This window comes from Terrapene carolina, unplaced genomic scaffold, assembly GCF_002925995.2.
Source record: "Terrapene carolina triunguis isolate 2854851 unplaced genomic scaffold, T_m_triunguis-2.0 Scaffold449, whole genome shotgun sequence".
NCBI lineage: Eukaryota > Metazoa > Chordata > Testudines > Emydidae > Terrapene > Terrapene triunguis.
In genome coordinates, this window is record NW_020664800.1 from 170,714 (window position 1) to 183,233 (window position 12,520).

Below are 12,520 nucleotides of genomic sequence, written 5' to 3' on the forward strand. Positions count from 1 at the left end.
ACACACACACACACACACACACACACACACACACACACACACACACAGAAAGAAAGAAAGAAAGAAAGAAAGCAAGCAAAGGAAATTTAGCTGTGGCTACCAGCTAATCAAACAACATACACAACCCTCTTAGGACACCAAAAATCCAATCCTGTTCTTTAAAAAGGTAAATTTTATTACAAACAAAAAAGAAAGAAAATACATCTGGAACTTAGGCTTTTGCTAGATTTTAAAAGAGCAACTCCAAAAATCAAGCACCCAAAATAGCTTTCTTGGGGGTTCAGCTTACAGGTTACAAGCAAACAAAAGCATCTGGGTTTAGCACAGAGGAGTTCACAAGCCAATAAGAAGGGGAGGGATAGCTCAGTGGTTTGAGCATTGGCCTCCTAAGCCCAGGGTTGTGAGTTCAATCCTTGAGGGGGCCACTTAGGGATCTGGGGCAAAATCAGTACCTGGTCCTGCTAGTGAAGGCAGGGGGCTGGACTCGATGACCTTTCAAGGTCTCTTCCAGTTCTAGGAGATAGGATATCTCCATTAATTTAAAATTTAAAAAGAAATAACCCTGATCACATCTGCTTATAGCATGGCTGCTCTGTCCCTCCAGCCCAGAGAACAACCGACAAAGGGAAAGTTTCTTTCCCAATTTTAAAAAGTTCTACCTTCCCATTGGCTCTTTTGGTCAGGTGCCCACTTTTATTTCTTTACCTGGGGGACTTTTTAACCCTTTACAGGTAAAGCAAGTAAAGAACAGCTACCAAGAGGGTTTATTTATCACACCCTCCCTAGTAATTCTCTTCTCCCATCCTGCCCTCCTCCCCCTGAAGGAGAGGTGCTGCCATCCAGCGTGGCACTTCCTTCTCCCATTTCTATGCTCTTTGCTGTCTTCTCTGGCGGAAGAGAAGGGGTGGACTGTGCCATGGTTCCTTTTTCCTCTTGTTCCCTGGTAGAGGGGAGCTGTAATGCTGCATGTCCTTAGCTGTCCCTGGTGGGAGGATGAAAGACTAGAGGGTTATGCCAAAACCCGTGAGTAGTGCTTAGTTATCATTATGCAATGCTAGTTACCAAGCAACTGCACTAGTAGTGGGGGAGCATCTTAAATTGATGTGGCACTGTACATAACATGATGAGGTCTTGCTGAAGAACTCAACACAGGCAGGACAAGTCAAGCACAGGAGGATGTGGAGAGATCAATGTGAACATTCGTGTAGAAAAGGTTCGTGGCAGAAGGGGTTCACAGGAAGGATCTGAGGAAGCAGAAGGTAGATCCATGCAGCCCCTCTGAAAAATAACGCTTTGTTGGGTGCAGTTTCTAATGGGCACACCTCCCACCAAAGCCACCAGGGATCCCAGTCTGGGGGAGACCATGCAGTGGTAGCCTGTTATAATGGGCTCCTTCCTCTTGCCACGCAAAGATCTTCGAGTGCTGCCCCTGTGGGTGCTCCACTTTAGGTGTGGGTGTGTCCCGGTGCCGTCGATTGGAGATTTATGGTATTAGTGTCCGCACGGGTCACGCGTGCACAGTAGGCGTCTTGCAGTGCAATTGGTGCCACTTCTAGTGCGCACACAACCCGAACCCTCCAGTTCCTTCTTAACCATCCTTGGCTGAAGACGGACCTCTGAGGCAGTGTTGGCACTCTTCCCTAAAACAGTTAGAAAAATATTTTAAATAGCTTGTTAGTTCGAAAGTTATAGTTAGTGTTAGTTTTATTGGGGGGAAAAATGGTTTAGTTTCTTTAGCTACCTCCCGCAGGGACGGTTAGCTGTTAAGGTGCCTGGCTCCCTAGGCTTCAAATGCTGCTGCTCCTGCCGCAAAGCTCTGCCCGTTTCAGACTGACGCTCATTGTGCGTACGCTGTCTGGGGGAGGCGCATATCCCCCCAAAATGTGCCCATTGTAGCAATTTGAAAGCCAGAGCCTGACATGACCAGGTTCTCCGGCTAAAAATGATTTAATGGAAAAATCCCTACAACCCAAATTGGGCAAGTAGACTGCCTCTCCGGGCACTCCTCCAACTGAAAAAGGAGACGTACCTTCTAAAAGACCAAAGAGGGCTTAGAGTTCTCCCCAGAGAGCACTGCAAAAACATCAGCAGTCTCCTGCTAGGTCGCTACCCCCGATGCCAAAATATGCTCAGGTGAGCAGCTACGATGCTCCGGGGACCTCCAGCATCGCCAAGGCCTGAACAAAGGAGACGGAGTCGCGGCACAGACAAAGACATGCCTCCTCCATGGCACTGAGTTCACCCGTAAGGGACTTGCCACCGAGTTTCTCCTCCGGTATCATGCCTCTGCCCCCGGCACCAACAGTGCAGTCGGCACCAGTGGAGAAAACCAAGACCACACCGACCAAACATTCACGGCATCAGTCGGCGCCAGCGAGAGCAGACCCCACGGCACTGACGGTCCAGGCATCGGCACTGACACAGTCTCTGCTGCAACAGAGACTTGATGATATCGTTGGCACCGCACTCCCTGGTACTCGGTACCGAGGGCTCCCCTACAGGTTATGGAGGAGATCCCAACAGCTCTCATGATATGGCACATTTTTCTAGCAAAGACAGTGATGAGATGCAGGAACAAAGCACCTTCTCACAGCGCCATTCCTCACTGAAAGCACACCGACCACCTTGGAGCCATATGGGGCCATGATACCACCAGACAGCTCAACCATGGTGCGGACCCCCATGGATGTACCCTCCAGTGGCCTTCCCCATACAATGGGCACACTGGGCAACTTACTGCGATCCACACTTCAGGCCACCACAGCTCATAGAGGCAAACTACGGTCCCACCCAGCGTCTCCCACCCCGCAGCCCACAGAGGCTCAGGAAGTTGGGGATGACATGGAAATTGGCACAGACCAGGAGGCTACATCTCCTGCACACAATTCTTCCTCTTCCCCAGATGAGGCGATGATGCCACCACTGCCTACTTCGGCAGACGATTTCAAACAGTTCCAGGAACTGTTTAAACGGGTTGCCCAAAGCCAAGATATCCTGTTGAAGGAAGCGCAGATGAACCAGCACACGTTGGTACAGATATTACAATCATCATCTACCTCCAAGATAACTCTTCCCGTCAATGATGCCCTCTTGGAACCAGCGGAAACAGTCTGGCAGACACCGGCCTCAATTCCCCCAGTGTGCAAAAGGGCAGATAGAAAGTATTATGTCCCTGCAAAAAGGGCAGGCTTCCTCTTTGCCCATCCGCCTCCCAACTCCTTGGTAGTCGATGCCGCTAACCAATGCGGCAAGCAAACCCAGTATAGATTGACACCACAGGATAAAGAACACAAGAGGTTCGACCTGTTCAGGCACAAAGTTTATTCAGAGTTGCCAACTATTCCACCTTGTTGGCAAAATATGATTACGATAACTATGGGAAACTTAGTTCGTTCACAGCAGAGCTCCCCGAGGAGAAAATGAGGGTCAACTCATAGCCAGAGCAGCCCTCCAAGTGTCCCTAGACATTGCGGACATGGCAGCCAGAACCACAGCTGTAGGGATGCCCCGGGCATCCTGGTTGCAGGCCTCGAGCATCCCTAGAGAACTACAAACGAAAGTAGAAGACCTACCTTTTGATCGAGAAAAGTTGTTTTCAAATAAAACTGACGAGGTGCTCCACTTAATGAAGGACTCTCGGGCCACTCTGTGCATTCTGGGTATTTATACCCCCGCCTACAAAGAGAAGAAGGTACCAACCTTATCAGAGACCCAGAGACTCCTCCAACAATCGACAGCAACAATGGTCTTACGATAATCAACTGCAACACTCACAGCGTCGGAGAGCACCCCAGTCCCAAGCACCAACTTCCCAATCGGCTTCTCCTAAACCACAATTTTGAAGATTTGGTTGAGGGTCTGAACGACCTCATAAGAACAGCCATACTGGGTCAGACCAAAGGTCCATCTAGCCCAGTATCCTGTCTTCCGACAGTGGCCAATGCCACGCGCCCCAGAGTGAATGAACAAGTAATCGTCAAGTGATCCAATCCCTGTCATTCATTCCCAGCTTCTGGCAAACAGAGGTTAGGGACAACATCCCTGACCATCCTGGATAATAGCCGTTGATGGACCTATCCTCCATGAATTTATCTAGTTCATTTTTGAACCCTCTTATAGTCTCTTGGCCTTCACAACATCCTCTGGCAATGAGTTCCACAGGTTGACTGTGCATTGTGTGAAGAAATACTTCCTGTTGTTTATTTTAAACCTGCTTCCTATTAATTTCATTTGGTGACCCCCTAGTTCTTGTGTTATGAGGAGGAGTAAATAGCACCTCCTTATTTTCTTTCTCCACACCAGTCATGATTTTATGGACCTCTATCATATCCCCCCTTAGTCTTCTCTTTTCCAGGCTGAAAAGTCCCAGTCTTATTAATCTCTCCTCACATCCGAAGAAGTGAGGTTTTTACCCACGAAAGCTTATGCCCAAATAAATCTGTTAGTCTTTAAGGTGCCACCAGACTCCTTGTTGTTTTTGTCCTGATATGGAAGTTGTTCCATCCCCCTAATCATTTTTGTTGCCCTTTTCTGAACCTTTTCCAATTCCAATATATCTTTTTTGAGATGGGGCGACCACATCTGTATGCAGTATTCATGATGTACCATGGATTTATATAGAGGCAATATAAATTGCCTTCCCCACCAGGCAGTGCCTATTCCCAATCCATTCCCATGTTTTGGTCATCGCCTTCACCCATTCTATCACATCTGGGCTTCAATTACATTGGACCAATGGGTTTTAGAAATAATCTGTTCAGGATATACCATCCCCTTCACCTTCTGACCACCTACCCTACCCTCCTCCCCGTCCCTTTACAGGGGCCCTTCTCATGAGCACCTGTTACGGCAAGAAATTGATCATCTACAAGTAGGTGCCATGGAACAAGTGCCTTCACAATACAGGAGGAAGGGATTTTACTCCCATTATTTCTTGACCCAGAAGAAGAATAGGGGATGGAGACCTCTCTTGGACCTCAGGAAACTTAACAAGTTTGTACGCTTCTAAAAGTTCAAAATGGTCACACTGAGCACGATATTTCCAATGCTGCAACAGGGGGACTGGTTTTCAGCCCTCGACCTCCAAGATGCTTTTTTCCATCTCACCATTCATCCTGCTCACAGAAAACACCTGCGATACACAGTAGGACACGAACACTTTCAGTACGGAGTCCTATCATTCGGCCTAGCTACTGTTCCAAGAGTTTTCTCCAAAATCCTAGCGGTAGTTGTAGCACATTTACGCAAACAGGGAATAATGATCTTCCCTTACCTGGACGATTGCCTTCTCAAAGGACCAACTCAACAAGAAACAATGGACACAGTCCAAACCACTATCACTTTAATCCCAGTCCAACGGCTGGTCTTCATTGGGGCACATCTCGACCAGATTCACAACTCTGACAAATCTTATCTCAGAGGTCTGAGTCAGCCCTCAAATACTGGCTTGTTCTGTTAGGCACATGGCAGCCACAATGTTCGTGGTGTGACACGCAAGAATATGTATGTGCTACCACCAGGGCTGGTTAAGCACGAGTATACATACCCAGCAAGCACAGCCTACACAAATGACTCAAAGTGCCACCCATTGTCCTGGACTCTACACTGGTGAACAAGACCTGAAAATGTTTGTATGGGCATCCCATTCCAACAGGAAGCCCCATCAATTGTGATCACCACAGATGCCTCGCTGATAGGATGGGGTGCCCATATGTATCAACACGGTTCAAGTCAAATGGTCTCCTGTGGAGACTCAGTTACACATCAGTCTACTAGAGCTACGTGCAGTCCGCAATGCCTGCAGGCATTTCCTATCAGACAAAGAAGAAATCCATTCGCATTATGATTGACAACATTGCATACATGTTTTACATCAACCACCAAGGAGGCGCTCATTCACACTCGCTATGTACCAAAGCCATGAAGCTATGGAACTGGTGCATGTGAGGGGATCCCCAGTGTGCAGCCTGGGACTGTGGGACCGCTGTGCTGCCTTAAATCTTTCCAGCCTGGGCTGTCTCTCACAATGTCTTGCTAGTGACCAGCAGCAAACCCCTCCAGGTGCTGTTATCCCTCAGCACAACTGCAGGTGGAGCCCCACACCCACCTAGATTGCATGAATGCTCCCTGAGTCACTTATGAATCACACAGAGAAAGGCACCAGCCAAATCCCCCCAGCTCCCAGCCTTGTACCTCAGGAATATACCGTCTTGCACTGCTTGAGATGAGCAGTGCAGATTTATTAATTGGTTCACTACTTCATCAATGGAAAGTGGACGTACACCAGGCTTTGTAAACCTGAGCAGATTACCTGTGAGTTTGCCTGAAGTGTTTGGTAAAGATAAACAGTTAAACCAATGTATTGACTACAAAAGAGATTTTAAGGGATTAAGCGGGAGTGGTGGCTGCGGCCAGGAGCCCTGGGCCCTTTTAACTCGCCCGGGGCATGCACGGGGTCAGTGCTGAGTTTCTAATCTGCCGGGGGATGCTCCCCCCCACCGGCTTTGCCCAGGCCCCGTCCCCACTCCACCCCTTCCCCCAAGGCCCTGCTCAGCCTCTTCCCTCCCCTTCCCGGCCCAGTTCTGCCCCCTCCCCCAAGCACACTGCGTCCTCGCTCCTCCCCCGCTCCCCGCCAGTGCCTCCAGACGTCATGAAACAGCTGAACTACGGCAGGCGGTAGGTGCTGGGAGGGAGGGGGAGATACTGATCGGAAGGGCCAGCCAGTGGGCAGGAGGCACTGGGGGGAGGGGGAAGTTCTGGTAGGGGGGCTGCTGGTGGGTGCCCAGCACCCACAATTTTTTTCCTCTGGGCGCTCCAGCCCCAGAGCACCCATGGAGTTAGCACCTATGCGGGGTGGTACTGGCAGCAGCGAAGGCAGCCGGGTGGGCATGTGGAAGCCCTGGCCATGCTGGAAAAATGTGTCCAGCAGTGTAGCCGGCAGCTCGCTGGGCACCAGCCAGCACAGGCGCAGCACCGCCCGAATGTCAGGAGTACCACGGCCGTGGCTTGTGCATGTGTTCACCAGCTGCCGCACGTGGTCCAGCTCCAGCCTGCCCTGCAAGACTCAAACCTCAGCCATCCCTTTCTAGGGGGCCCATTGACTGTTCTGCCCTGGGGAACTGACTGTTCTTCTTCGAGTGATTGTTCATGTGCCTTCCAAGCAGGTGTGTGCACACCGCGTGCACGCCAGCCGGAAGATTTTACCATAGCAGCGTCCATAGGGTCGGCTCCGGCGCCCCCTGGAGTGGCGCCTTTATGGCGCTGTATATAGGGGCCAGCCGACCCCCCCACTGCCTCAGTTCCTTCTTACCGCCGGTGACGGCTAGCTGGAACTTCTCTTGCTCTTTAGCACTCGTGGCAGTGTTCTATAGTTCTTGTACATAGTTTATTAGTGTTAGTGTTAGATAGTTAGGAATCAGTTGAGGGGTTTTCCCAAACTTTTTGTCGCCCTGCTGGGGCATGCCCAGGTCCCCAGGGTTCAAACTCTGTCGGGACTGCGGGAAGGTTATGCCGAAAAGTGATCCGCACTCTTCGTGCTTACGGTGCCTCGGGGAGGCCCATCAAAGGGACAGGTGTCCTATCTGCAGGGCTTTTCGCAGCAGGACTCTCAAGGATAGAGAGCAGAGACTTAAAGTCCTCCTAATGGAGGCGGCACTCCGACCGCAATCGGATCCCGGACCTTCAGAGCCGGCACCCAGCACTTCATCCTCAGTGCGCAGTGCCCCGGCACCGGAGATAGGTCGTGAGGCCAAGGCCCCAAAACCCCAGCACCGGAGAGAGTCGGCGCATAAGAAATCGTCTTCGACAAGACGCCGCTCTCCTTCGCCGGTGCCGGCTAAAAAGAACAGGCCGCGGACCGAACAGTCTCCCCACCGGGACTCTAAAGGTCGGGCGCAGTCCACGGTTGTTACGGGGCAACCCGCGCCGCAGACCCCCCGGAGAGGGCAAGGTCGAGTCCGGAACGGCATAGATCCCCGGACATGATGGAGGAGGTCCGCCTCCCATCGACGCCTGAGGCGTTCGAGACCGCCTCAGACCTCTTGAACTTTCCGGTGCCAGCGTCGCCGCACCGGTGCAGAGAACCTCCGGCTGCCGCCGGGCCCCAGTATCACTCTAAGGGTAAACCGGCGATGCGCTCACCGCACTCTCCACGCGGCACCACGGTAGCGGCACTGGCGCGAGCACCCCAGCCGGCAACTGTGGGTACCGCTCCTCCGATGTCCTCCTATTCAAAGACTTCTGACTCGGAGGCGGACTCCTACCGTTCTAACAGATCGAGGAGCAGATCGTCCTTGCGTAGGAGTGCCCAACCGTACCCGCCACAGTGGCATCAGCAGCAGGAGTGGCAACCACCTCCACAGTGGCCGTTTTGGACGCCATGGGCCTACCATCAGTCGGTGGGTCAGGCGTACGGGCCCCGCTCACGAACCGCTTCCGTCTCCTCAGCGTCTGCGGCACCGCCGCCTGACAGGAGTGTGCCACAAGGCATTATGGCACCCCCAGGTCAAACAACAGCACCGACAGGGGCTTTGCTTCCTTCAGCGCAGGCACCACCCAGCACTCCTCGGCGTTCGGTGATGACCCCGGTACCGGCCGCGGTGCCGCATCGTGAGCCCGCACCGGCCACGCAGCCGGAGTACCATGTGCCGCAGGCCCTTACAGAGGGAGACGTGGTAGATGAAGGGCAGCTACTTGGGACACCTTCCTCTTCATCTCCGGATGAGGCAGTAGCGGGAACTTCTGCTGCTCCGGCTTTAGAAGATAATAGACTCCTCCAACAGCTCCTTACTCGAGCGGCCCATAGCCTCTCGATACAGACGGAACAGATCGAGGTGGACACCGATCCCGTAATTGATATCCTGGCCCCGTCAGGCCCATCTAGGGTAGCCCTACCCCTCATAAAAACCATTGCGGACACAACCCGTACCTTGTGGCAAACTCCAGCCTCATTGGCCCCTACAGCCAAAAAGACTGAGAGGCGGTATTTTGTCCCAACCAAGGGCTATGAACATCTTTACACGCACCCCCCGCCGGACTCCCTAGTGGTGGATGCGGCCAACCAGAGGGAGCGACAAGGTTTTCAGGGATCCACACCTAAAAATAGAGAGGCTAAAAAGTTGGACCTCTTCGGATGCAAGGTCTATTCAACGGGGGGCCTACAATTGCGTATTGCCAATCAGCAGGCCATAGTGAGCCGGTATGGACACAACACGTGTTTGGCTTTGTCTAGGTTTACGGACCTCCTCCCGCAGGATTCACGAACCGAGTTCTCGGCCCTTGTCGAGGAGGGCAGATTAATTACTCGAGCTTCCCTTCAGGCAGCCTTGGACGCAGCCGATTCGGCCTCGCGCACGTTGGCTACTGGTCTGGTCATGAGGCGCGGAGCCTGGCTTCAAGTTTCCGGCCTTCCTCATGAAGTTCAACAGACTATACAGGACTTACCCTTTGAAGGGCCCACGCTTTTCTCAGAAAAGACGGACAAACGGCTCCATAGCCTAAAGGACTCGTGGACCACCCTCCGTTCTTTAGGCCTACACACCCCTGTTACTCAGCGTACGTAGTTTAGGCCGCCGCAGGCCCCGCGTCCGTATCAACCTCAAAATCGAGGTGATGCCGTGCGCAGAAGACCGCAGACTGGCAGGAGGAGGCAACAACAGCAGCCCTTCGGCCAGTCTTCTACCCAACCAAGGCCTCCGCAGGGGCCTAGACCACCATTTTGAGGGTTCGGTCGAGGACGGCCTACCGGACAGATCTCTGGATCCTCCCAACCTTACCTTTTCATCACGTCTGTCCCCCTTCTATCGTGCGTGGGCCTGGATCACGTCAGACGCTTGGGTGCTTCGCACGGTAGAGGAGGGATATTCTATCCAGTTTTCCTCCCTCCCGCCCCACCAGCCCCCCTCCACGTCCCTCTTCAGGGACCCCTCTCACGAGCAACTTCTCCTTCAAGAAGTTCAGTCCCTCCTCGCAACAGGGGTAGTAGAGGAGGTTCCTCAGGAGCCATGGGGCAGGGGCTTCTATTCTCGATATTTCCTAATACCGAAAGTGAAAGGGGGCCTCAGACCTATTCTGGACTTGCGGCGTCTCAACAAGTTTGTCAAGAAGCTCAAGTTCCGCATGGTCTCCCTGTCCTCCATCATTCCTTCCCTGGATCCAGGAGACTGGTATGCCGCCCTCGACTTAAAGGATGCATACTTCCATATCGCGATAATCCCTCACCACAGGCGTTTCCTCAGGTTTCTCATCGGCAACGTGCATCTACAGTTCACGGTTCTACCCTTCGGTCTATCAGCAGCCCCAAGGGTCTTCACGAAGTGCATGGCAGTTGTGGCAGCCTTCCTCCGCAGGCAAGGGATCCAAGTATTCCCTTACCTGGACGATTGGCTCATCAAGGGCAGGACCAAGGCACTCGTGGAGGCTCAGGTGGTCTTCATCAGGCACACCTTCAGCTCCCTCAGCCTCTTACTCAACAAGGCCAAGTCCACTCTTTCTCCAACACAAAGAATCGAATTCATAGGAGCACTTCTGGACTCGACACAAGCCAGAGCATATCTCCCAGAGGCCAGATTCCAAACTTTGTCCAACATCATTCTTGGCCTCCAAAGTTACCCTACCACCACAGTAAGAAGCTGCCTCAAATTACTAGGACACATGGCAGCATGTACCTATGTCGTCAGACATGCCAGGCTCAGACTCCGCCCTCTCCAATCTTGGTTGGCAGGGATTTATCGGCCAGTCAGGGACTCCCTAGACTCAGTGGTGACGTTACCTCGTCCGGTGTTGGACTCCCTCCAATGGTGGCTCGACCCACGGGTGGTCTGCGCAGGGGTCCCTTTCCTCGAACCAGAGCCCTCCCTGACCCTGGTAACGGACACGTCGGATCAGGGATGGGGTGCACATCTGGGCCACCTCTGGATCCAAGGTCTTTGGTCACGGGAGGATCTGTCACTACACATCAATGTCAGGGAATTGCGAGCGGTACGCCTCGCATGCATAGCATTCAAGTCCCAGCTCGCGGGCAAGTGCGTTTCTGTCCTCACAGACAATACTCCAACGATGTTTTATATCAACAAACAGGGTGGTGCTCGCTCCTCTCCCCTTTGCCAGGAGGCCCAGGCATTATGGGACTTTTGCGTACGGAACGTAATTCACCTGACAGCATCCTACCTCCCCGGCACGCACAACGCGCTCGCGGACGCCCTCAGCCGCTCATTCCAGGGCCACGAGTGGTCTATCAGCTGGGATGTAGTTCTCTCAATTTTCCGACTCTGGGGTCATCCCCAGGTGGACTTGTTTGCTTCCAACGAGAACAGGAAGTGTCGTCAATTCTGCTCCCTCATGGGATGCAGTCAGGGATCCCTATCAGACGCGTTTCTCCTCTCTTGGGCAGACGAGCTTCTTTACACCTTCCCCCCGATTCCCTTGATTCACAAGGTGATCCTCAAGGCCCGCAGAGATCAAGCTCGACTCATCCTCATAGCTCCTGCGTGGCCGCGCCAGCATTGGTACGCGTCTCTCCTACACATGTCTATGAGGGTTCCACTCAGGTTGCCCCTACTACCGGACTTGATCACTCAGGATCGCGGTCGCCTCCTTCACCCAAACCTGGAGTCGCTCCACCTTACAGCTTGGATGCTCCATGGCTAAACCCACTGGAGTTACAATGCTCCCATCAGGTCAGACAGGTCCTGTTGGGCAGCAGGAAGCCCTCGACAAGGTCTACGTATTTGGCGAAGTGGAAGCGCTTCTCCCTCTGGGTTACACAGCACGGTCAGGGCCCCTTGCTCGCCCTGAGCCCTCTCATCTTGGACTATTTGCTACATCTGAGACACCTGGGACTAACTCTCTCATCGATTCGAGTACACCTTGCTGCAATCTCCGCATTCCACCCTGGAGAGGGGGGGACCTCAGTGTTTGCAAACCCACTGGTTGGACGATTCCTTAAGGATCTTGACAGACTGTTCCCGCATATCCATCAACCTGTCCCTGCTTGGGACCTCAATTTGGTCCTGTCTGTCCTCACGGGGCCCCCATTCGAGCCGCTGGCTTCATGCTCGCTGTTTATACCTCTCATATAAGGTCGCGTTCTTGGTGGCTATCACATCAGCACGGAGAGTATCGGAACTCAGAGCTCTGACATCCGAGCCTCTATACACCGTCTTCCACAAGGACAAGGTCCAACTCAGGCCGCACCCTGCGTTCCTACCTAAGGTGGTTTCCCCGTTTCACATGGGTCAAGACATTTTTCTCCCTGTGTTTTATCCCAAACCGCACTCCTCGGCTAAGGAGCGCAGGCTGCATTCTCTGGATGTTCGCAGGGCTTTCGCGTTCTATATAGAAAGGACGAGACCCTTCAGGAAGTTGACCCAACTTTTCGTCGCTGTGGCTGACAGTAGGAAGGGGCTCCCAGTCACGTCACAGAGGATCTCGGCTTGGATCAGAACCTGCATCCAGGAGTGCTACAGTCGGGCCAATGTACCAGCCCCGCCTATCACGGCCCACTCCACAAGAGCGCAGGCCT